Source organism: Podarcis tiliguerta (genome assembly GCF_965153285.1).
Source record: "Podarcis tiliguerta genome assembly, chromosome: 6".
Taxonomy (NCBI): Eukaryota; Metazoa; Chordata; class Lepidosauria; order Squamata; family Lacertidae; genus Podarcis; species Podarcis tiliguerta.
In genome coordinates, this window is record NC_139539.1 from 26,962,370 (window position 1) to 26,985,890 (window position 23,521).

The 23,521-nt window shown below is 44.0% G+C and overlaps 1 protein-coding gene and 1 long non-coding RNA gene across 2 annotated transcripts in view; one reads left to right on the top strand and one right to left on the bottom strand.

Moving 5' to 3' along the window:
* The window catches only part of LOC310680353 (uncharacterized protein), a 339,545-nt gene that overhangs the window by 228,200 nt on the left and 87,824 nt on the right, over positions 1–23,521 (top strand). The window lies entirely within an intron of this gene.
* On the bottom strand, positions 213–21,675 carry LOC310680447. Its single transcript, XR_014512767.1, has 3 exons — positions 21,615–21,675; positions 3,279–3,414; positions 213–829 (listed from the first exon to the last, which is right to left on the bottom strand). It is a non-coding gene; the product is annotated as an uncharacterized lncRNA (long non-coding RNA).

Here is a 23,521-nt window from a genome sequence, read left to right on the forward strand (position 1 = left end):
CCCCAGTGCCTTGCAAAGTTTTCTTTCCCAGTCCACAGAAACAGCATTTGGAGAATGGAGGGCTGTCTCTCTCTTAGACTCCCAGGACTATTGTTAGCATGCAAAAAAAGAGAGGGGGGTGCAATTTGTCTTCCTAAGTTGCAAAGGCACGCTCTAAACAGCAGTTTGAGCGTTTCCAAAAGGCAAATAGGCTTACAGAATTCTTCCACCGATTCTATGTAATCATGTTAAATTTCACATTAGTCCATGAGCTGCGATGCTGCCTCCTCTCCCTGACTCATGACTGCGGTGATAATTAGGGGTGGGTGGGGGTTTCAAAAGGGATTTTGCATCTAGGGGGTCCCATGCTTTGAATGCTTTATGCCCAATATTGCAATGGGAGACATGTTAATCCTCCTGGTGGTTTCAGTGGAGTTTGGTTCCAGGCTAAATTAGTGAAGAGACCTGCTCGACTGCTGATAGGTGCCATTACTTGCCCCACTCCAAGGAACCAGCAAAGGCAATGCTACCATTATTTATCTGTCAGGGCAGAGGCTGGCTTGGCTGCCTCCTTCGCCTCCTGATGAGGGCAGCAGCAGAATACCACTTCAAGGCAGTGCAAAATTCTCACCACAGCATCTTCTGTTCTTGCATGTTCCCGTCGTTACATATCAGGTGTCCATATGCCATTCACTTGCATGCATGGGGCCAGGATTGCCTAGATAACCTGCCCCAGCACATTTATAGTGGGCTTGGATTAGTTGTGGACCTACCTTTGAACCTATGTCTTTGAGGACAGGTTTGAATTGCATTTAGCTAGTAGGGGGTGGGACTGCTTAAAGATTCACTGCTGCAAAAGAATAAAATACACTGAACTGTGGTGGACCAAATTTTATGTCATGAAGATTTCTGGGGAGAAATTCATAGCGGGAGAAAAGCCTCATTCCTCTGTGCCAATCTGCAAGGATTTTTTTTTTGGGGGGGGGTGGCGGATTGTGGCTTCAACCTTCTCCTCCTTCACCATATTATTTTAGCATCTCAGGTGTTGCTTCCTGGAGTGATGCAAAAAGGGAAGGAGTAGCTATTCCCTCTTTTGCCACACAGGCATTTTAGGGTGGAATCATGCCATGAACTTCAGCAAAATGGAGGATAGGAATGCTGGAACTTAGATGAAAGTTTGCCGAGACTGGAAGCTTGCTCCTTAAAACAATGGGAGATTTCAGAGGCTGTCCACCTATGATTGAGAAGTGGTTAAAGACATTATTCCACCCACACATGCATGGAGAAAAACAAGATGTGAGTCAGCTAAGGATTGTGAGTGATTGTTTACAGTCTGATATGTGCTGCTTGATGTGATGGAGCTAATAAATGTTGGAGCTGTAGGTGATTTTCATGTTATGGAAGCAGCTGTGGGCAATTTCTAGGGAATGAAGTGACTACAAAAGGGCAACAGGTGGCAATTAACTCTTAGACCACCCTCTGGAGTAGGGATGGGGGAAGAAATTCAATTCAGTTTGTATTTAAAGGTAACTCTATCAAATTTCTGAAACAACACGAGAATGAAAACAAGCCATTCTTCAAAATTTGCACTTATCTGAATGTTTTGATGCAGTTCTCTAACCAACCAGTGTTTACAAAAATGCACATATATTAAAGAAAAGTGTGCACAGATGAATATAATAGTGAAAATAACATGTAAAAATGCATATTAGGGGAACTGTTGGCAAAAATGTATACATTTACTTATTATTTTAATTAATTACCTGCCCTTCACCCTTACGTGCCAGGGTGGGTTGTAGCAAATAACCCACAAAGTTAAAAACAACATAAAGTGACTTTCGATTGCAAAAATAGGGTGGGTCGTAAATATATGCACCTCAGGTGTCAAAAGCCAGGGTAAAGCAGTGTGTAGTTAAAACTACATACAAAAAAATGTTTTTATTAGGGGAAAGTCACTGAAATGCTGTCAAATTTTCATGAGATTGTCTTTTTTAAAAAAAATGCAAATTAATTGCTGCACAGATGTGGAGAACTGAATTTAAGTTTGGAAAAACGAGAAACTGAGAGACCTGATATTGACAGATACTTCTATCCTTACTCTGGAGTGTAAACTCAACCCTGTCCATGACAATCTTCATAAAGTATGGTCCACTGTAGCTTTGGTCAAGCTAGATGGAATCATTCTTGAGCAAAGTTTGAAATCCCTTCTTCTTATAGGTAACTTTATTAAATGTATCGTGGCCAAAGCAATCCAAAGTGGGAGGAGGAAGGAAAACCCAAAGTTGAGGCACCACAAAACCCAAATCCCTGCTGGGCTTGTGGTGGAAGCAAGGGGCATTTCACAATTTGTTTTCCCTTATTTATTCCTAAATATGTCAGGGACACGGGTGGCGCTGTGGGTTAAACCACAGAGCCTAGGACTTGCCGATCAGAAGGTCAGCGGTTCGAATCCCCGCGATGGGGTGAGCTCCTGTTGCTCGGTCCCTGCTCCTGCCAACCTAGCAGTTCGAAAGCACGGCAAAGTGCAAGTAGATAAATAGGTGTGAAGGTAAACTGTGTTTCCGTGTGCTGCTCTGGTCGCCAGAAGCGGCTTCATCATGCTGGCCACATGACCTGGAAGCTGTACACCGGCTCCCTCTGTCAGTAAAGCGAGATGAGCGCCACTACCCCAGTCGGCCACGACTGGACCTAATGGTCAGGGGTCCCTTTACCTTTATGTCAGGAACTATTAATTTAGCCTTCCTGCGGGGATAGTCCTGATACACAGTATTGTAATTCCACATTTCACAATAGTCCCTTGATACCTGAGTGGGATGCTGGATCGGACAATGTTGGCACTTCTGCAGCCCAGAAAACCCCAGGATGTCTTAAGTCCTTTTGAAGTCTGCCTCTTCAAAATGGATGCTGTTGAGTCCCTGTATATATTGATTGAACTGTAGCTGGAGAAAATGGGGGAGTAGGGGAAGGCCCATTGCTGTTTTTTGAGTTTCCAAAGCTGATCTCTTTTTCTTTTCTTTTCTTTTCCCAGGCCATCCTTTCCATCTCCCCGCCACCCTTTTAATTTTCTTTGCCTGTTATTTCCTTGTAAGTAACAGCACCACAATCTTTGCCTGCCTTTCCTTTCAGTGCAGTCAGTCCCAGGCAATTAGCTGCTACAATCCCACCAGAGGGCTTGCAGATATCAGCACTCTCAAAGGCGAGGCGGATGCTTTTCAAAGCCGCTGTCGTCGTCAGAGGGGAAGAAAACAGGAGTGAAATTTCTGGCCTACTTGCCTGACAAGTAGAAATATGAAACAAACCTGAATCTTAACAACCTCGTAACTTTTTTTCATCTCTCCTTCGATGTCGGGATGTCAAAGACGACCACGAGGGTCCTGTTAATTGGCGCAGGCTTCACCAGCTGAACCTCCTCCTCTTCCTTCCTAGTTATTAGTGCTGCAGAAAGAAAAATTGCAGTCTTCAATTGCCTCAACCACATAATCCAAACCTGGTTGTGAAATATGAGGCGTTCGAAATCTGTCTTTGCTGTAAGGGCACATGATTTCCATATTAAGATGCCCTCTGTATATTTTAACATCCATCCATAAGGCCATCCTGACAGACAGTTCTGCAAACAATCCCGGGGACATTGGCTAATTGTACTAATCCGATTAAAATGAGCTTCTTTCTTTCCCACTTACCTCAGTGTGTTTCATCTACTTTTTAATTGGGTCACTGTTAAGTTGGCAACTTCAGACAAATTCTTCTGACAGACTTGCAGTCCATGTGAGTTTTCCCCATCACGTTGGATCAAAGACATCGTCCCTGGAAAAGGGCTGGGGTTTTCTAACCAAGAGGCACTCATTTTGCTTGCCTGCACTGCCTAGCTTCCTGATATATGCTCCGCCACTTAGACTGCAATCTCACATGGATTTACTTGGGAGTGAACTCAATGGGAACATTTCTGATCAGGCAAGCATAGGGTTGCACTGTTGGTGCAGAGATAGGGCGAAGCTGTTTTATTAATGCTTTAGGCTGCAGTCCTAACCTTGGTGGCTCCTTGGCAGGGCTAGACAGGTGAGTCTGCTGCCTCATCCACAGCATGCAAAGTGGCCAGGGCAGAAGGTGGTGGTGGCACAGTGATCAGAGCCAGCTCTGCCAGTCTCTCTCTTCCCCATTAAAACATCCCATTTCCATTGCCCCAGCCAGTGGTATAAAACATCTGGAGGGCACGGGGCTAGGGAAGACTGACCTAGCTGGATTCAAGCAATCTTAAGTTTTTCCTGTGCCCATTTGGTGTTTACATCTGAAATGCTTAGGACCCCAAACTAATTTCCTTTAGGAACTTACTGGCACCAAGCAGCAATATTAGCAAAGGGTAGCAATGGAGCTATTACAAATTTGCTAGTTAGGCTTTTCCCTTCATTAGGGAGAGAGGCTTATTGAGGCTGCTGGTCTTTAGCAAAGATGCCTGGCATTTCCAGAAGGGGAATGCTCAGCTTTTGTGCGCAATTTGCATGAGACAATACAGAATGCAATTTGTGTGAGACAAATCAGGGGACAGAATAAAAACTAGAAATGAATACAAGCAGCTTTCGGTTGCAGGTTTTTCTGGGCACCTGCAATGTGTGTGCTAGCGAAGCAAGAGAAGCAACCAACTTAGCTAACAGTCCCTAAGAAAAACTCCTGCGCTGGGCACTATGCACTTGATGTTTAGATAGGAGAATGCAAATGGAATGCAAATTCCAGAATTTGTCGTGACCTGGCAGCAGTCCTTACATCGAGCTGCAGCAGAGAAGGGCCATCATCCACTGCTAAGAAACTAGGCTCCTTTATCCACCTGCTCTAACCTGGCCAAGCATCCATTATTACATCAGGCTGCAGAAGTGAAGAGATGGAATGCAGGGCAGCTCCACTGGTGCATCTTAGAACCATAGAATTGTAGAGTTGGAAGCCCCCTGAGGGTCATCTAGTCCAACCCCCTGCAATGCAGGAATCCCAGCTAAAGCATCCATGACAGATGGCCATCCAACCTCTGCTTAAAAACCTCCAATAAAGGAGGTTTTGACCTTTCCCATCCCAGCTGCCAATGCCATTCAAATAACTTTTAACTAAGAAATTGAGCCTGTGTTTTCTTATTTCCTCCTTCATCGCAACTTATTTTCCTTTTATGTTGTGGCTTTTTATACTGTAATCCTGAGGACAAGGACTATCCTCTCTCTTTTATTAGTGATTTGTAAGTTGCTCTGGGAGTCTCTTTTTGGATAACAAGCAGGAAACACACACATACACACAATTTAGTTGGTGACTTTTCAGTTAATAGACATTAGCTTATCTAGCAATTCAATTGTGTTCTTTCTCCCTTTCTGCAGAGACATTAATGATGATAGAAGGGGCTTAGGATATATAAATCTAGGTTTAAAGAATATAGCTTTGCAGCTAAGGTATTAGTGATGGCTTCAAAAAAACTTCTTTTTCTCTCTCTCTCTCCCCTCCCCCCCTTTCAATTTTACCACAGGCTCTCAGAGTATTTTCACATGATTGAAGTTGTCCTCAAATTGACGCCACATGGAGACACTCTGGGATTGATTTTGTGCAGTGTATATTCAGTAAACACACTGCAAATGAACAGGAAAATATTGGTTGGATAGTGGGCGAGTGGCAAAGTCTACTCCATAAAAATTGAATTTCAACCGTGTGCAAATACCCCCCTGTGACCACACACAAATTGCAGCTGCAGGCAGCATCTGTCGATGTAAGGAATGGACAAGCAAAAAAACCACAAAATAAAGCTGTTTCAGTTCACAAAACTTTCAATGTCTCATCATTTCCCCATTTCCTTTGAGAACTGTTTGAGTTTATGTCTGGTCTGATTAAAATTTTTTTAGTATGCTTTCTGCATGATCTATTAGAGAAGGGTTGAGGAACCTGCAAGCCTCCAGATGTTGCTAGATTAAAACTCCCACCATCCCTGAGCCTTGGCAATGCTGGCTGGGGCTGATGGGAGTTGGAATCTGAGAGCATCTGGAGGTCCACAGGTTCATCATTCCTGCGCTAAATGTGGAGGTATCCTAGGATATCACACGGCAAAACAGAGTTAACCAAATGCAATTTCCCACCCTCCCCCATGTATAACTGACCATTGTTAGACCATTGTTAGACTAGAAACTATTTGTGACAATGGCTTAATACATGAACTCATCATAGAATCATAGAATTGTAGAGTTAGAAGGGACCCAGAGGGTCATTAGCCCAGCAGGTATCTCAACTAAAGCATCCATGACAGATGGCCATCCAACCTCTAATTAAAAACACCAAGGAAGGAGAGCCCACCACCTCTTGAGGGAATCCATTCCACTCTCTAACAGCTCTTACTGTCAGAAAGTTCTTACTGTTGTTTTAATAATGTTTGCTTCAACTCACTTGTGGAAACAACTCAGAGGTTATTAAGAAGAAAAACGATAACAACAAGAAGATTGGAAGATGGGACTTGTGAACATCAAAGCAGCAGAAATATGAGATGATTGGACCCTTTCTGAGCTCGAAGCATGGGTACCCCCAACAAAAATTCAGCAAGATATTTGGATTTTATGATTTTATGATATGTATTGGTATAATTCGGATTAATTAATGTGATATGATTGGATTGTTAAATGGAAAACTTAATAAAAATTATTTTTAAAAAAGAAAGTTCTTACTGTTGTTTATTTGGAATATCCTTTCTTATACCTTGAATCCATTGGATCCTACCCTCCACAGCAGGAGAAAACAAGCTTGCTCCATCTTCCATGTGACAACCAGACCCATTTTCATTTCCCCACTTTTATGTAGTTATTGTTCCAGAACAGGGGTGGTAAACCCCCTAGATATTTGTTGGACGACACTACTCATTAGGCCAAGCCACCATGAGCAAGGACGTTGGGATCTATGGTCCTGAAACACTGGAAAGTCTACAGTTTCCTCAACTAGAATCATTGATTTCAAGGGTTGTGCTCTGAGTAAAACTGGAATGCCACCTGTCATATTGGGGGAAAGAACTCTGTCAAATCATACAAAAGAGGATCCCTTTTAATTCTACTGGATCTGACTTTTACCCAGGCCCCACAAAAAGCAGAGTGTGTAAGTGAATACACATGTGTGTTTGTGAATGTGTGCTTTCTCTCTCCATGTGTCAGGCAGAGTGACCCAGGGGAGGGGAAGGGAAGCAGCCAGAGGTGTGGGCCCATTGCACTCTTTCAAAATTCTCAACATGCCCATGGGACTGTAAAGATTAGCAATGTAGATAGTCCCTTTTTTGGTCAAGGCTCTTAGACAAATTTCTATCCCGGATTTGCCTTTGAACAAATCAGAGGTTACTGAAAGTTCACGTGTTGCCATCCCAAGTTAAATAGGCCCGAGCAAGGTTTCAACCTCTAAATCTGTCATATTGGTCAGGTGAACAGCTTTCTCTTCCTATTGTACCCACAACCATTTAATTTAAAGAGTAGATCCTGTTGCTTTTGGAAGGGCGTCATCCTGATTAGAATGTGCTCTCAGTTCTGTGTTCAGCTCACAGCTGTTATGCAAACTACACTCCCTCTCTGTTCTTGATTAGGATTCCTAGATTGGGGGGCACTCGCATATTGCCAGATAAAGAAATGCATCACTCCAGAGAAATAGGATGGGTGGGAAGAAGGAGGATACATATTTGTGTGAAATATGCATGTGCTGAACAATATTTATAAATGGTCCCTGGGATTTATATAGAAATACAGCACATTTCATCATAGTGGGGAAGTCTGGGACCACATCACCTGTGTGCCTGCTCAATCTGCTGCCCAGGGGCTAATGATGGTTGGGCCGTTTCCACATCTTATGATTCTTCTTTAAACCAGACCTGGGCTGGACAGCCCTTCAAATGGAGGACTACTTCAAACAGAGGACTGCCTTCTGTAATGTAGGGTGCATGGCACCCTAGCTTAGATTTCCGTTGTCCCGTTTTGAAAAGGCCTCACCAAGAACAAATGCACCCAGAAAAAAATGCAGGAAATGGGTCTTTTTTTGCTCCACAAAACTCTTGACACAATTGTCATTCCTCATGTGCATGCAGGAAGTACCCGTGACGTTGATTGGTTGAGTGTGTCAAAACCGTTCCTAATAGGCGTAATTAGCAAGCAACTCGTGATCCTTAATTTAGATTGATGGGGTGCTGTCATGGAATATTAGGATTACAATTGACCTACCTTGACAAGCTGTCCCTTTAACACTGTGCTCACCTGAAAGATTTACTGAACATTTGATTAACAGTTGAATCTTGACATACTTGTTCAGGTAAGCACACCAGAGTCTTTATCTCATCTTCTGTGTAAGGTGGATTTGATTCACAAAAAGGGTCCTCCTATCATGGTGATTTCCCCCCACTATTATATCTCATGGTAGAGCTCTTGCTTACTGGTTTTCAGTACCCATGAGTCTTGTGCTCCCTGTACTTCTAGACTGAGCCCCTTATTGCTCTCAGCTCTCAACCAAACCCTCTTTGCTGAGTCAGCCCAAATTTACTCTCTAGTCTGAACTCCCTGTGGACTCACTAGCATCTACAAGCAAAGCGGAGTGCAAAGCAGAGGTCTCGGTGCCTAACCTCTCTTGTAATTTAATGGCTTTTAGGAAACCATGCAGTTGGGATGGAGAGACAAAAAAATAAATAAATAAAAATCTGAATCATCATCTTCTACTCTGCTGTTTTCCCTCTTATATGGTAGCTTCCTATGTCTCTGGCTGGTGGACTGCAAGTCTAAGGACATAGGAAACTGCATTGCACTGAGTCAGATCACTGGGTTCATCTAGCTGAGTATTGTCTACACTGAGTGGTAGCACAATGTCCAGGATTACAGACAGAGGTCTCTCCCAGTCCTCCTTGGAGATGCCATGAATTGAACCTGAGACCTTCTACCTGCAATGCAGATGTTTTACCACCGAGCTATAGCCCTTCATCCATCACCTGAGAAGAACAAGTTACTTAAACCAAGGAAGCAGCCAAGAATAACCTATTGGCTTCTTGCACCACATGGTCCCAGCTTTTCTTGTAGCTGCAACAATACCCTTGACCTTCTGCAATGTAAGTTCTGAGGCACAGCAGAGAGCAAACAACTAGCTCTATTCTCTGGTCAAGCTATCATGGCAGTGCAGAGAATACAGCCCCTGAATCCTACTGTTTGAGTTCCTAGACCTAGACTGATCCATGCAGCTTTACACAAAGAGCAGAAGCTCCTTTTTTATCACCTCTTCCCAATATGGCAAAAGATAGCACCCCTCCTCCCATGGAGTGGGAAGGGAATACAACCTTGGAAGAACTTGGGTGTAAAGCCAGGAATAATTAAAAATCATAGCATGGAAGCTAAAATCACTGGAATCTTCCACCAAAATATCTGTGGACAACTTGGCTTATGTATCCTTATGCTAACTATCTACCCATATAGAGAAGAAGAAGAAGAAGAGTTTGGATTTGATATCCCGCCTTTCACTCCCCTTCAGGAGTCTCAAAGCGGCTAGCATTCTCCTTTCCCTTCCTCCCCCACAACAAACACTCTGTGAGGTGAGTGGGGCTGAGAGACTTCAGAGAAGTGTGACTAGCCCAAGGTCACCCAGCAGCTGCATGTGGAGGAGCAGAGACGCGAACCTGGTTCACCAGATTACGAGTCTACCGCTCTTAACCACTACACCACACTGGCTCTCAGTGGCATTACTACTGTCCTGGCTCCTGCCAGATGAAGATCAACCCCTAAACAGGATGCACAAAGGTGGTCTGTTATTGATTCTGCCCCACTTTCTCACAGATGCTTTGTAGGTGCCATTAACCAGAGCAGGATCTGGGGCTCTTCCCTTCCATTCTACAACCAACAACCAACAAACACACCTTTCATTCACTAGACCCAGCTGTAAAAGACCTCAAGCCCTGGCATGAGTGAATGAACTCCGAAAGATATGGGAAGCCAGCAGATCAGCTTGTGAGTACAAATTAGTTCAGTGTTTATTATTAAATAGCATGTTGTGTAGCTGATGTCTGGGGGTCCCAGTTACTCTCTTATTCTCTTGCCACTTGTCTTTTTAAACCGCACACTTCCTTTTCTAAGTGCCATCTCTAAAAACCACCAGGATGCAGCAGATGATGCCAGAAATAGTCATGCTTTTGTAAATCCAGCAAACCAAGAGGTGATTTTCTTTTTTAAAAAAATACTGGCTTTACTGAGTACATTACACAAGCCCTAGCAAAAACTGGCCTCTCTTCTAATGGCTCCATCATTTGTATTCCTTACCCAGCTCCAAATCCTCATCAGCGTTGCTACAGATTCTGGTAGGAGCCTATTTATTTCCTTGCAATAATCGTAAAATGGTTTAACCCCCTCATGACTATCCCAAAAGCAATCCCTGAAAGCATTTGCATAGGAAGAGTGTATATCAGACTGACTTCTTCCAGAGATTCTTCTTACTGCTATTCCTTCATAGCCAGATTGTCATCTTGACAGTTTTCCCTTCACCATCTGCATGCCTGTCTTTCACTCCTCTTGTCCCTCTGGTCACATAATCCCCCATCCCGCCAGTGAATGATGGATGAGACAGGTTCGAGCTCAACTCCAGGCTGCCAGAAGCCTTGAAGTGAAGAAGGAAAAACTATGAAAATGCCTTCCTCAGTCAGAGCCAATGTGCACCTTACATGATAAACCCAAGTGATGTGCTGGCAAACACTGCCGAGTGTGAACAGGAGAGGCCTGTCTTTAGACATAGTAGTGGAACATTCAATGCTAATGTTCTGGGGAGCTGCAATTAGGGTTGGGTAGTGTAATGGTTCTAGGGGTTGCTCGTGCGTAAGCTGGTGCAAACACCTGGCTGGATTGCCTGAGTGAACCTTTTCTGTCCGGACAGCCACTCACCCGTGGCTGTCTCAATCGCTGGCAGAATCCGTCAGTGGGCGTTTCTTAAACTTCTTCCAGCAAAGAAGCTCTTTGACGCCTAGTCTTCTCCTACTCTCTCTGCGTGAAAGCCTTCTGCGCAAGGAGGGCGTAGGCAGCGGAGGACCTCTACTCTCCCCGCTGGTCCCCGGCAAGGAGTCATGGGACCGCCTCGCCGCTTCCCCCATCTGCCCCCCTTCTCCACTGGTGCTACGCTGATTCTCTTCCCCAGAAGATGGGCTGCCTCTCCCAATCCCGGGACGCTCTCCGGAATCCCTCTGGATTTTGCTCTCTCCCTCCGGCACTGATGGCAGTTCCCTGACAGGTAGATTTGACAGTTCATGTTTCTCCCCATTTTTGTATTTTTCCATCGTGAAAATTCAAATTTCTCCTAATATGCACAATTTTGTATGCAATTTTGCTAACATGCATGGTTTTGCAAAGTATTTTTCTCCAATATATTTCCATGAATATATGCATTTTATGCACATTTTACTGGGGTGTATTTCTGTACACATTACTTCGCTGGAGTGCTGCACCACAAAATTCAGAGAAGTGTGGATTTCAAAGGACATGTGTTTCAGTTTGCAAAGTGATTTTTTTAAAAAAATTGCTCATTAGGTACTTTTGCATTTAAAAGCAAACTGGGGGCTTATCTACAATTACATTTTGCCCCACTTTTTCGAGGCACAGATCTGTGTCCAAGTGCCTCCCCGTTTTTGTCCTGAAGCTTTCCCTGCAAAAACCCACTCTTTGAAGTACAACAAAGAACTCTGTTCCTTTGAATGATGAGTGTCACCTACAGGGAGCCAACTGTGCATTCCTGGTCTCCCATTTTCTCCATGTTCGAACACCATGTTTTACTGATTTCCCTTTTCTTTTCTTTTAAAAAACATTTTAAAGGTTTTCCTCCATGGCAATGCCTGTGGATTTAAACCATTTATCCCTACGCATGCTCAGATGTTCTGTTGTACTCACACGACCAGCTAGCAAGTATCTTCCATCTTCCTGAAAAGCCTAAAAATGTTTGGGATAGGTATCTGATCATAACTACCATGTTTGCACATTTTTTTAGTATTTTAAGCAAAAATGGCTGGACAGTACAGGAGGTTAATAGAAAACTATGCTTGAAACCCCCTAAATTCTGTGCCCCTGAAGGGCCAGGTGCACAGCCTGGGAGTCATTTTGGACTCACGGCTGTCCATGGAGGCACAGGTCAATTCTGTGTCCAGGGCAGATGTTTATCAGCTCCATCTGGTACGCAGGCTGAGACCCTATCTGCCCGCGGACTGTCTCGCCAGAGTGGTGCATGCTCTGGTTATCTCCCACTTGGACTACAGCAATGTGTTCTACGTGGGGCTACCTTTGAAGGTGACCTGGAAACTACAACTAATCCAGAATGTGGCAGCTAGACTGGTGACTGGGAGTGGCCACTGAGACCATATAACAGTGGTCCTGAAAGACCTACATTGGCTCCCAGTATGTTTCCAAGCACAATTCAAAGTGTTGGTGTTGACCTTTAAAGCCCTAAATGGCCTCAGCCCAGTATACCTGAAGGAGCGTCTCCACACCCATCGTTCTGCCCGGACACTGAGGTCCAGCGCCAAGGGCCTTCTGGTGGTTCCCTCACTGCGAGAAGCAATGCTACAGGGAACCAGGCCGAGGGCTTTCTTGGCAGTGGCACCGGCCCTGTGGAACGCCCTCCCATCAGATGTCAAAGAGATAAACAACTACCTGACATTTAGAAGACATCTGAAGGCAGCCCTGTTCAGGGAAGTTTTTAATGTGTGACATTTTAATGCATTTTTAATATTTTGTTGGAAGCTGCCCAGAGTGGCTGGGGAAGCCCAGCCAGATGGGTGGGGTATTAGTAATAATAATAATAATAATAATAATAATAATAATAATAATAATAAATTCCTGCACAACTGTATCTTCTGCATCTGTTTATCCTAGTCTTTCTCCATTGTTTCTATTGGAGCCAAAGCATACATACCATCATAACATGCGATAAAATTGCTCTCCCAAAGACCATTAACCAGCAGCTCTCCAGAATTTCACACAGAGATTTTGACCGGTCCTATCTGGAGGTTTAACCTGTCAGGGATTTAACCTGGGACCTTCTGAATGCTCTACAGCCCTTTTCAATACATGCTTTTTTCCTCACAGAAGACAGAGTGCAACCTGGAGGAAGACGGAACAATTCATCCATGGGCACTTGGTGCTGAAACACAGATAACAAGGATGGGTGTCCGTTCCATGTCACTCCCTACTCCACAGGTTCAAACTCAGTTCCCCACAATCCAGCTACTGCAGAGGTAATTAGTGTTGGAACTGGGCAAAAGGCTAGTAAAGCAGAGGCTGGGAAGGGCAAATGGGCAGAATAAATCAGCTCATTGCCCTCGAGGAAAGCTAAAGATCACTCTCACACTGGATGCAGAATGTTGGCTGTCATTTACGTTGTAAATATATGGAAATGTGTGAAAATCTACTGTTTGATCTGAAAACATGCCCTTTTAACAAATGCATCCCTTGCAGAGAGAAAACAAGTAGTGCTGTTTCGGATAGCACTGTAATAACGACAACACATATACTAATAAGACGCCCACACATCCAAGCACACACATCCCCAAAATGTGCAGATGCTTTTATGACACTTACCAAGCTCTGACGCACTTGGTTTCTCTAAGGTTTGAAGATTTAGAATTCACAGATTTGCAGAAGTATTACACCATGGCCAGAAATGGGAGATGGTGCCATGTTAGGAAACATCATGGGATTGGACAAGACAGATACAACCTTTGTATTTTGTAACTGGTTTAACCAGCCTCCTTGGTCAGAGTGGTGTAATATCTAAAGTGGTCCTTTTGATTTTAAATTTAAACCATCTGTTTATGTTAAGGGTGCTGTTGATCAGGATCAATTCATATTTTTGTTGTAAATATTATCTATGAGTGAACCTCCAGTGAAAGAGAAAAGAAGGGTAGATTGTCACACATCTTTTCCCTTGAATGACATTTGGGACAGAGGAAGGGTGTGGTCACGGATACAGGCTGTGATCACATTCTCAGTTTTCTGGTTGATACTTCAATTCCTTACCTAATTCACACACACAAAAATTCAAAACTTAAAACATTGTAGTACAGTCATACCTCGTGTTGCGTTAGGTTCATGTTGTGTCTTTTTGTCTTGCGAATGCAGCAAACATGGAAGTGTATACTTCAGGGTTTCACCACATGCGTGTGTGCAGTAGTGTTATGCGCACTTCACGCATGCACAGAAGTGTTCTGTGTGCTTTGCACATGTGCAGAACCGCTCTAACCCACTGTGCACATGCGCAGAAGCAGTGCTCTAGTTACGGACTTTTCGAGGTGCAAATGGCACCCCAGAACGGATTGAGTCCGTAACTAGAGGTACCACTGTACTGTCAAGGAGTTGTTCAAGGCAGCCCTGGTTCATGCTTGATTGCATTGGGTCCACAAGTTGGAGTGGTCCAAGGCTATCAAAAAAAAGAGCAGTCCAATGGTGAGGAGAGGAAGAATTAGGCTCCTGCATCTCCTACTTCCCCCACCATGTATAATCAGGGATTGAACCCTAATTAAACATTGTATAAAACCCCTGATTTGGATTAAGGCCTGGATCCAGGTCAGATTGAGTCAGTCTCAAATTATCTTAGGTTGAATTGGGGCTGTTCTGAAGAACTGGATTGGGCCCTGAATCAGACTGCAAGGGGCATGTAGAGCCCTTTTATTTAGTATTACAGTGGTACCTCAGGTTACAGATGCTTCAGGTTACAGATGCTTCAGGTTACAGACTCTGCTAACCCAGAAATAGTACCTTGGGTTAACAACTTTGCTTCAGGATGAGAACAGAAATCGTGCTCTGGCAGCGCGGCAGCAGCAGGAGGCCCTATTAGCTAAAGTGGTGCTTCAGGTTAAGAACAGTTTCAGGTTAAGAACAGACCTCCGGAATGAATTAAGTACTTAACCCGAATGCTTTAAATGTGCATTTTATATTCGACTTCTTTTACGTTTTCTTTTGAAAATTTTAATATTTTTTAAAACTTTGCTGTGTCAAACATGCATTCTGTAGTTGACCTCCTTCATAATGTTTTTATTTTGAAATCTTTAAGATAATAGTTTCCTGTTAATTATGTTGCTTTGAATGTATACTTTATATTTGACTTTCTTCAGTAATGTTTTATTCTAGATGTTTTTATCTGATGTTTTAATGTAGGTTACTTTGAGTTTTTTTCTTAAAAATATATAGTGGTATAGAAATGAAATGAATAATAATATAAGTAGGAGTGGTGAGTGTTAAAACCAGGCATTTCCTTTCGCCATTTCAGAAACCCTCTCTGCTGGCTAATTCAGGACCATTGAAGTCAAGTGAAAAGCAAATAAATGAAAATCTGTCTCCCTTCAAAAGCAGCCCTGTGTCTGAATGGTGGTAATTGGTCCAAATGTCACCATTGCACAGGCCTAAGGTGACGTGATGTCTCCTGGTTCCATTGTGAGTATGAAAGGCAACACATTATTTCTAGGTAAATGAACAGCTGCATTTATCCATTCACAAAATGGCAGTTCCTCTCCTTTTACCTCCTACTGCTGCCATTTCTAGAGACCTATAGACCAGGGCAATCAGTTGCTGTCATGGACCAGCTGGATGCAGGGGAGAGTTGAGAAGCACTAGCTGAGGAACTCCTAAGGGAACTCAAAGAGAAGAAGGCTCAGAGCCAGGGGAGTCGTGGTGGAGTGATGATGGATAGTCAGAGGGAGAAGAGGAAGCAGACTGGGAGGAGGAGGTGTTGGAAGCTGAAGAGGTAACAGGGTTTAGTGAGCAGAAAGAGGCTGTGGCAGAGAGCAGTCCAGAATCAGAGAGAGAAGTGGAGGCTGGAGAGGAGGGGGCCAAGAGGCAGCAATGAGTCAGGCTGGTGAGGAAACAAGGCATACTCCCCCTTCTGCTGAGACCAGCTCTCCTCCCTGCTGGTCTCCCAGGATCAGAAGAGGGCAGAGCAAAAAGACAGGCAAGACGAAGGAGCCTCAGATTGCTTGGGAAGGAACCGGGGGAGGAGGAGACTTAGGGAGCCATGGGAAGGCGGGGAATCTTCAGTCCTCGCAGCTGCCTCATTGGGGCAAGAACTATGCAAACGAGTTGTTGTGCTCAATAGGCCTGGTTTCCTGAGCCGGAGCCCTGTGACTTATTGCTAACCTGCTCCTGGCACCTACTCCTGGCAGTTGGTTTTTTTTATTAAAAAAAATGCATTAAAAATTGCATTCTATGCATTCCCCCCTAAAATACACCTTTTTGTACGCATTATACCCAATAAATTCTCATTGCAGAACTGCAGAGATGGTCTTATTGCTTTTAGCTTACCGAGTCCATCACGTTTTGTATTTTCTTCCATTTTTATCTCATGGTACGCTGCTTTGGTAGCTGATGGCTGTGAAGCAGTTTACAACTCTGCACAATAAATAAATACCTACAAAGACTGCCTCCAAAAAAACTTAGAGAAGTGTGAAATCTGGTGGATAACTGCATTCTGGCCTAGGAATTAGTCTCAAAGTTGCAAATCAGGTCAGCTCACTTGAAAGTGCGGACTGAACAAAAATTTCCGACACTATTTCCAACAAAGGCATCATTTCTTTTCAGGCACCAGAGGCTGGTGCTAGTAGTAGCTGAGCAAAGTGCAAAGGATTCACAGCCGAAGAGCTACTCCTCTGAATAAGCTGATGATCCATCACTGGGTTTGCAAAATAAATAGCTATCTCTTTGTAATTTCCTGTATAAATGCCAGCAGCTGTGGGAATGCTGAACTTTCCTGAGCCCTTTAATCACATTTCCTTTTTAGTCACTGGCGCTGATGTGTGTAGGTGCCATGAATATATTCCCCGCTGTCAGCATGGAGACAGAGCAGAAAGACCCCTTGTTTGTTTGTCCAGATATTCATATGCATCTGAGCCAATGTATGATCTAATTGACAGATCTTTGGTTGAGGGGGCCGGAGGTGGATCACCCCCAACGGCATCTGCGCTACTCTTTCTTTCCGAGAAGGAGAGGCATCAAGAAGCTGTGTTGGGTTTGGTGGGTCACAGTTGTGCAGGCAGTGCTACCATCAAGCTTTAAGCATCCCTGGATATTGTTCCAGTGCAGTAATTGTAGAGAGCCTTTTTCAGTCTAAGAGCCACATTCCCTTTGGGCAACCATGGGGTGGGGGGGTGGGGAGCCGAGCAACAGCCAGTGTGCAGGAACGTCTCCCCCCTTTTGCTAAACATGGTAGGAGCCAGGGTGCTCCTCCAAGTGTTGCTACTCACTAGGCTTTTCTCCCTCTCAGTGGTGAAAGCAGTGCACTTCTGCAACCTGAGGTGGGTGCTTCACCTCTTCTTTTGCAAGCCAGTACTAATTTCCCCTTCTTTCTTTCTTTCTTTCTTTCTTTCTTTCTTTCCTTCCTTCCTTCCTTCCTTCCTTCCTTCCTTCCGCTTCCCCTTCCTTCCCTTTTATTCCAGATTTTTGTCCTCCTTTCCAGTGGAACTGTCCACATCTACCCCATTTAATTGTTTCCCAGGGAATATCAGTAAATTCACTACACACACACCAGCAAGCACACACCACCACAGCAAAGTATCTATGTGTTGTGTGCTGTTAATATTTGAGCTGGGTGGTTTTATTTCTATATTTTCATTGTCTGGAAAGGCTGTAATTTGGAAACACACATATGATCTTTTGTGGGCGTGGTCCCATGAATGCCTACTCATATACAAAAAAGAAGGTGGTTGAAGATATCAAAATATTTCCTTCTATAGCTATTCCTATGTTATATAATGGGTGTGTGTGTTGTTTTTTTCACTCGAGTATGAATTTCTCCATCGGGAATAACATTAGAATGAGGATGGTATATATATAAGCAGCCTGCTGCTCTGTAATCAGAATTGAGCAAACAAAGGGGGGGGGGAGAGAAAAGATGTTAGCTTAATGTGTGTCTTGCCACATTTTTACAGAAAAGTGGTCTTTCATATCCCTTGGAATGAGGCAGCATAAAAACATAAACAAAAACACATTTTCTCTCTCCTTTTGTTTCCTCTTGCTCCTTTCCTCCAGCCTCCTTACTACTGCCCGTCTAGCATCTCTTTGATTGTGCTCAGCTTCACTCATATTTCTCTATCTTGCCTCCTTTGCTATAGGGAGAGGCATTTATTCTGTTCATGCATTTTTCAGCTGCTTTATTACCATCAGTTCAGCGACAGGATCACCTTTCTTCTCCTCCTCCTCCTCCTTCCACCACACTGCCCTCGCCCCCCCAGTTCTGGGTTCGTTAGTCACATGAGTGGCACTGGCAATTACGACAAGCCCACTCAGTATTCTGCTGGCCACTTTGCTCCTTGCCCGCTCCCACTGGTCACCCCTTCCGTGCCTGCTTTGCGTTTGCGGAGCAATCGTTACATTAGAAAACGAAGCCCTGCCTGCCAGTTCCTATTCCTGGAAAGCAAGAGTGACAGCTTGGTTTGGAGGCAGAGCGGTGAAACACGGTCCCTCTTTCCCCTTGGTGCTACAGCAGATGCGCCAGCTGTCATGTCAGAAATGTCCCGGGTCCTGAGCTGCAAGGTGCATGCTGGGATTCTACATTGCTGAGCATTTAGAAGCGCTGAAGAGGGTCACTAGAGAACTTTGCTGAGTGGGCCCCCTCCGTTTCATTAAATCCCAAGCATTCTTGAAAATGTACCGCTTTGACGTATTCATAAATGTAGGATCCAAATGATGAGCTTCTGCTGCTGTGCCGTGCGTGCGAACACAGCCAGGTATTGTGGCTTGGTGAATGCAGTCCCAGGTCCCCGCTGAAAGTATTTTGTGGGAGGGATTCAAGAGCAAGCCATAACTTTAGCTTTGCACAATTAAAGTGGATTAGGGCTCTCTGTCACCTTGGTACAACAAATTAAGGTTTGCTTGTTTGCTTGTTTTGTCAAATCTTTTTTATTAAGTTTTACGTTGCAAATTTAAATTCAATCATTAAACATCAACATCATCATTTATTATTCCCTGAAACCTTCGACTCCCCTCTGCTCTTCCATGGTTACCACTATCAATCTTTCTTCAACTGCTTCTCTTATTTTCTCTATTTTTCTTAAATAATCTATTTTTACCATAATTTTTAGTACATTGCAAGCGTTACTCAATGCTTGTTTGTTTATTTTGAAATGGCTTTTTGAAGTCAGGAAAGCGATGGGAGAAAGTACTGAAAAGTGTGAGGTAAATGAATAATGGGGCAGGGAAACTGTGTAAACAACATGGAAGCAAATCAGGATGAACGTTCATTATCATATAATCTCCCCACAAACAAAGAACAGATATAGCCTAACCTCCCTATAAACTTTGTCCAAGCAGATTATGATGAATTCTCAGTTAAATAGGCTGTCTGGAGGAGTTAACAGGAAGAAGGCCATGGCTATAGGTTTATCAAACCATTAAATGTGCAGCCAAATCCTGAATAATGAGCTCTGCTCACATTAGTGGATCATGCTGTGGTCAGGCCTATGCTAAAAAAAAATGTATGCATGTGTGTGTATGTGTGTGTGTGTGTGTATATATATATATATATACACATATAATTGGAATGTATTACTAAGCTTTAAGCTGGTTTTGCACCTCACTAGCCTTTGAATTATAAATGAATAAATAAATAACAGATTCAGGTAGGTAGCTGTGTTGGTCTCACACAGTCGAAATAAATAAATAAATAAATAAATAAATAATAATAAAAAATTGTCCAGTAGCACCTTAGAGACCAACTAAGTTTGTTCTAGGTATAAGCTTTCGTATCTGAAGAAGTGTGCATGCACACGAAAGCTTATACCCCGAACAAACTTAGTTGGTCTCTAAGGTGCTACTGGACAATTTTTTTATTTAAATAAATAACATTAACACTCAGCTACTGGAGACATAATTCTGATCAAGCACATATTTCTTGGCACAATCATATTCACAGGTTATACCAGGGGATGGGGAGATGAGCCACCGCTATGCTGGAACAATGCTTCCTATACGCAATGTATACCGTGCCCAGGAGGGGAGCACATATAGCATAGAAAATCCACAACCAATGAAGAATGATAGAACTCTGCCAATGTCTTTGGAAACACTGTCAGAAATCACCAAAGAGGGACCATGCTCCTTTTCTGAAAATCTTCCTATTACTTTGCACGCTAGAAACAGAAAGCTGCTGCCTGAGTCTCCTATATCCACCACTGTCTCTTCCTCCTGCTCATTGGGATTCTCAGCTTCATGTGGTTCTCTGAATCTCGCCCTTACAGTCTATTAGTCGTCCCCCCCCCGCCCCCTGGCCTAATTATGATTTATTACCTGCACTGTGCGACACAGGCAAGGAAAACAACTTCCAGGCTGACACGATGCTCCGTTTTTTTCCACCCCATATCCCTGCGTTCAGTTATTAATTCTGAGTAATTTATTTTGATGAAACCAAGAGTGACTCCCCCCGTCTTTAACCTTTGGTATAAGACACCTCCATGAGAACACAATTGGGGGGAAGTATAAGTGGGGCCTGCAAGAAACTAGCAAGTGGGTCCTCACCTCCTAGGAAGCGTGTTCCTATTCAGGGGTCCAGGCAGACAGTCCTGCCCTGCTCCAGAATATTATGTGCTGAAAGGCGCTCACACCAATGGTGGAGGAACGGGGGGGGGGCAGTGGCGTAGCGTGGGGGGTGCAGGGGGGCCCGGCCGCACCAGGCGCAACATCTGGGGGTTAGGGTTAGGGGGCGCAAATCCACAGGTTAGGGGGCGCAAATCCACGGGTTAGGGGGCACAAATTACTTGCCTTGCCCCGGGTGCTGACAACCCACACTACGCCACTGATGGGGGGGAGGCGAGGGGAGCGCACCACCCCCAGCACCATTGGGGAGGGGGGTACCATCGCGGCCGCCCCCCCAGGACACTCGCCGTGCACCCCCACTGCGCCGGACACTATGCCCCCAAGACACACGCCACACCCCCGTGGCAGCATGCCACACCCCCGGAATGCACGCCATGCCCCGGGGCGCATGCCAGCCATGCCCCCGCCTGCTCTCCGCCCCCCAGTGCTGGAGCATGCAGCTTCGTCACTGGCTCACACAGACCATTTTACTCCCCTCACTCCCAGGTTATGTTCACATTAGCAGTAAGGCAATTCCCTCCATCGTGTTGCCAAGTCACTTTTCGCTGTCACTGTTCACTCCAGAGCTGGGGCAGAGATGGCTTCACCCAGAGAGTTCTTTTCCTCAGAGCCGTAGCTAGGTGATCTTGCGCCCCTGGCAGAACTGTCCAGATTGTGCCCGTTAGCCACAGACAAATTAACTTTCTTTCCGCCTCTCCTCCAACACTCCCCTCCTCCATCCATTCAATTCACCCTCTATTAAAAACCATTTCTTAGGAGGCAATAATCAATATTTATATTTATGGACATATATTTTAGCCCATTTTGTGCCCCCCCAATCGCCTGCACCCCTGGTGGGGGCCCACCTTACCACCCCCTAGCTATGACCCTGCTTTTCCTGTGCCAAACTTCAATTCAGTTATGCTTTTGTTTGTAAATGCGCTGACGTCTGCTGAGGGACAGTGAGCCCAGTATTAGAGAGAGTGATTATTACACGATTGTGGCGTTTGCCCGTTATTTTGAAAATGCCTGTACAGGGGGAGAGAAAGAGTTAATAGGTAGACCAATAGAAAAGCCAGAGGTGGAGCCTACCTGTTTATAAAAGGGCTTAGCCTGAGATTTAGTTAGCTAGTTGCTTGGTTGGTTGGTTGGTAAAAGGCAGTTGGGAAAGCAGTTGGCAGACAAATGGAAATAGAGAGACAGGAGACAGTTAGTGCAGTTGGTTCTTTTGTGAGGGGAGGTAAAAGAGTTAGACAGAATAAAATAAGACTAAGAGGGTAGAGGGTAACAGTGTTTCGGATGCATTTAAAGTTTGCAATAAACTACAATCTTCATTGTTAACTTAAGAACCTGACTGAGACTAAGTGATTTACCGGGGAGGACCTGGTTGGTGGCAGCGGATTAGTGGTGTACGGGTCAATAGTCTGTGAAATGACCAGGGGCTCCGTATGAGCGCCACAACGATCTACAGCCATGTGTCTATGCAGTGTCTACTGACTCGAGAGAGAAGCAGCAATTGGTCTTGCCAGTGGGGCAAGCTTGGGCCACATCCACACCAGACCTTTAAGGCATATTGCTTCCCTCTGCCACCCCCATCCTGGGAATGGTGGTTTGTTAAGGGTACTGGGAATTGCAGCTCTCTGAGGGGCAAATTACACTTCCCAGGGGTGGAATTCAAAGTACAAAATAGTAAAAGACCCCTGGACAGGTAAGTCCAGCCAAAGGCGACTATGGGATTGCAGCGCTCATCTCGCTTTCAGGCCAAGGGAGCCGGCGTTTGTCCACAGAAAGCTTTCCAGGTCATGTGGCTAGCATGACGAAACTGCTTCTGGAGGAACAGAACACCGTGATGGAAACCAGAGCGCACGGAAACACCATTTAGCTTTCCGTTGCAGTGGTACCTATTTATTTACTTGCACTGGCGTGCTTTTGAACTGCCAGGTTGGCAGGAGCTGGGACAGTGCAGCGGGAGCTCACCCCGTCGCAGGGATACAAACCGCCAACCTTCTGAAGGGCAAGCCCAAGAGACTTGGTGGATGATTATTATTATTTTAAATATTTTTTATTAATTTTCACAATTAAACATTATTATCTCATAAGTATAAAAGAATAAACCACACAAAATAGAAAATAGAAAATAGAAAATAGAAAATAAAACATTTTCTCACCATAATAAATTCATATTTTGGGATTACTTAGATCCCTTGACTTCCTCCCACTCCCTCCCCCTGGTTCTTTTGTATTATCTTAATTTATACATGTCAATAATTTCCTTATCTTTAATTGTTTCTGAATTTAAACATTCTCCTTAATATTACAAGTGGTTTTTTAAAAACCTGTTACTGTATTAACTTCCTTACAATGTTTTTGTAAATATACAATAAACATTTCCCATTCTTCTTTATACAGTGGTACCTTGGGTTACAGATGCTTCAGGTTACAGACTCTGCTAACCCAGAAATAGTACCTCAGGTTAAGAACTTTGCTTCAGGATGAGAACAAAAATTGCACAGCAGCGGCGCGGCAGCCTCAGGAGGCCCCATTAGCTAAAGTGGTACCTCAGGTTAATAACAGTTTCAGGTTTAGAACAGACCTCCAGTTTTTAACCCGAGGTACCACTGTATTTGTTGTCATCTTGATTTCTAAGTTCCAGTTAATTTGGCCATTTCGGCATATCCCATTAATTTAAGTTGCCAATCTTCTTTAGTTGGGACTTGTTCTTCTTTCCAGTATTGAGCTAACAATATCCGTGCTGCCGTTGTTGCATACATAAACAAGTTCTTGTAGTCTGAGCCCGGCCTTGGCTGGGGAGGGCGGGGTATAAATAAAAAATTATTATTATTATTATTATTATTATTATTATTATTATTATTAGTCTTCCTTTCTCCTTTTTCCTTTTTTGAAAATCTTTTTTGAACATATTTCACAGATTTATACATCAATATACTATATTACAATTGATATCCCATCCCATACACAAATAAAATAAAAATACCAGA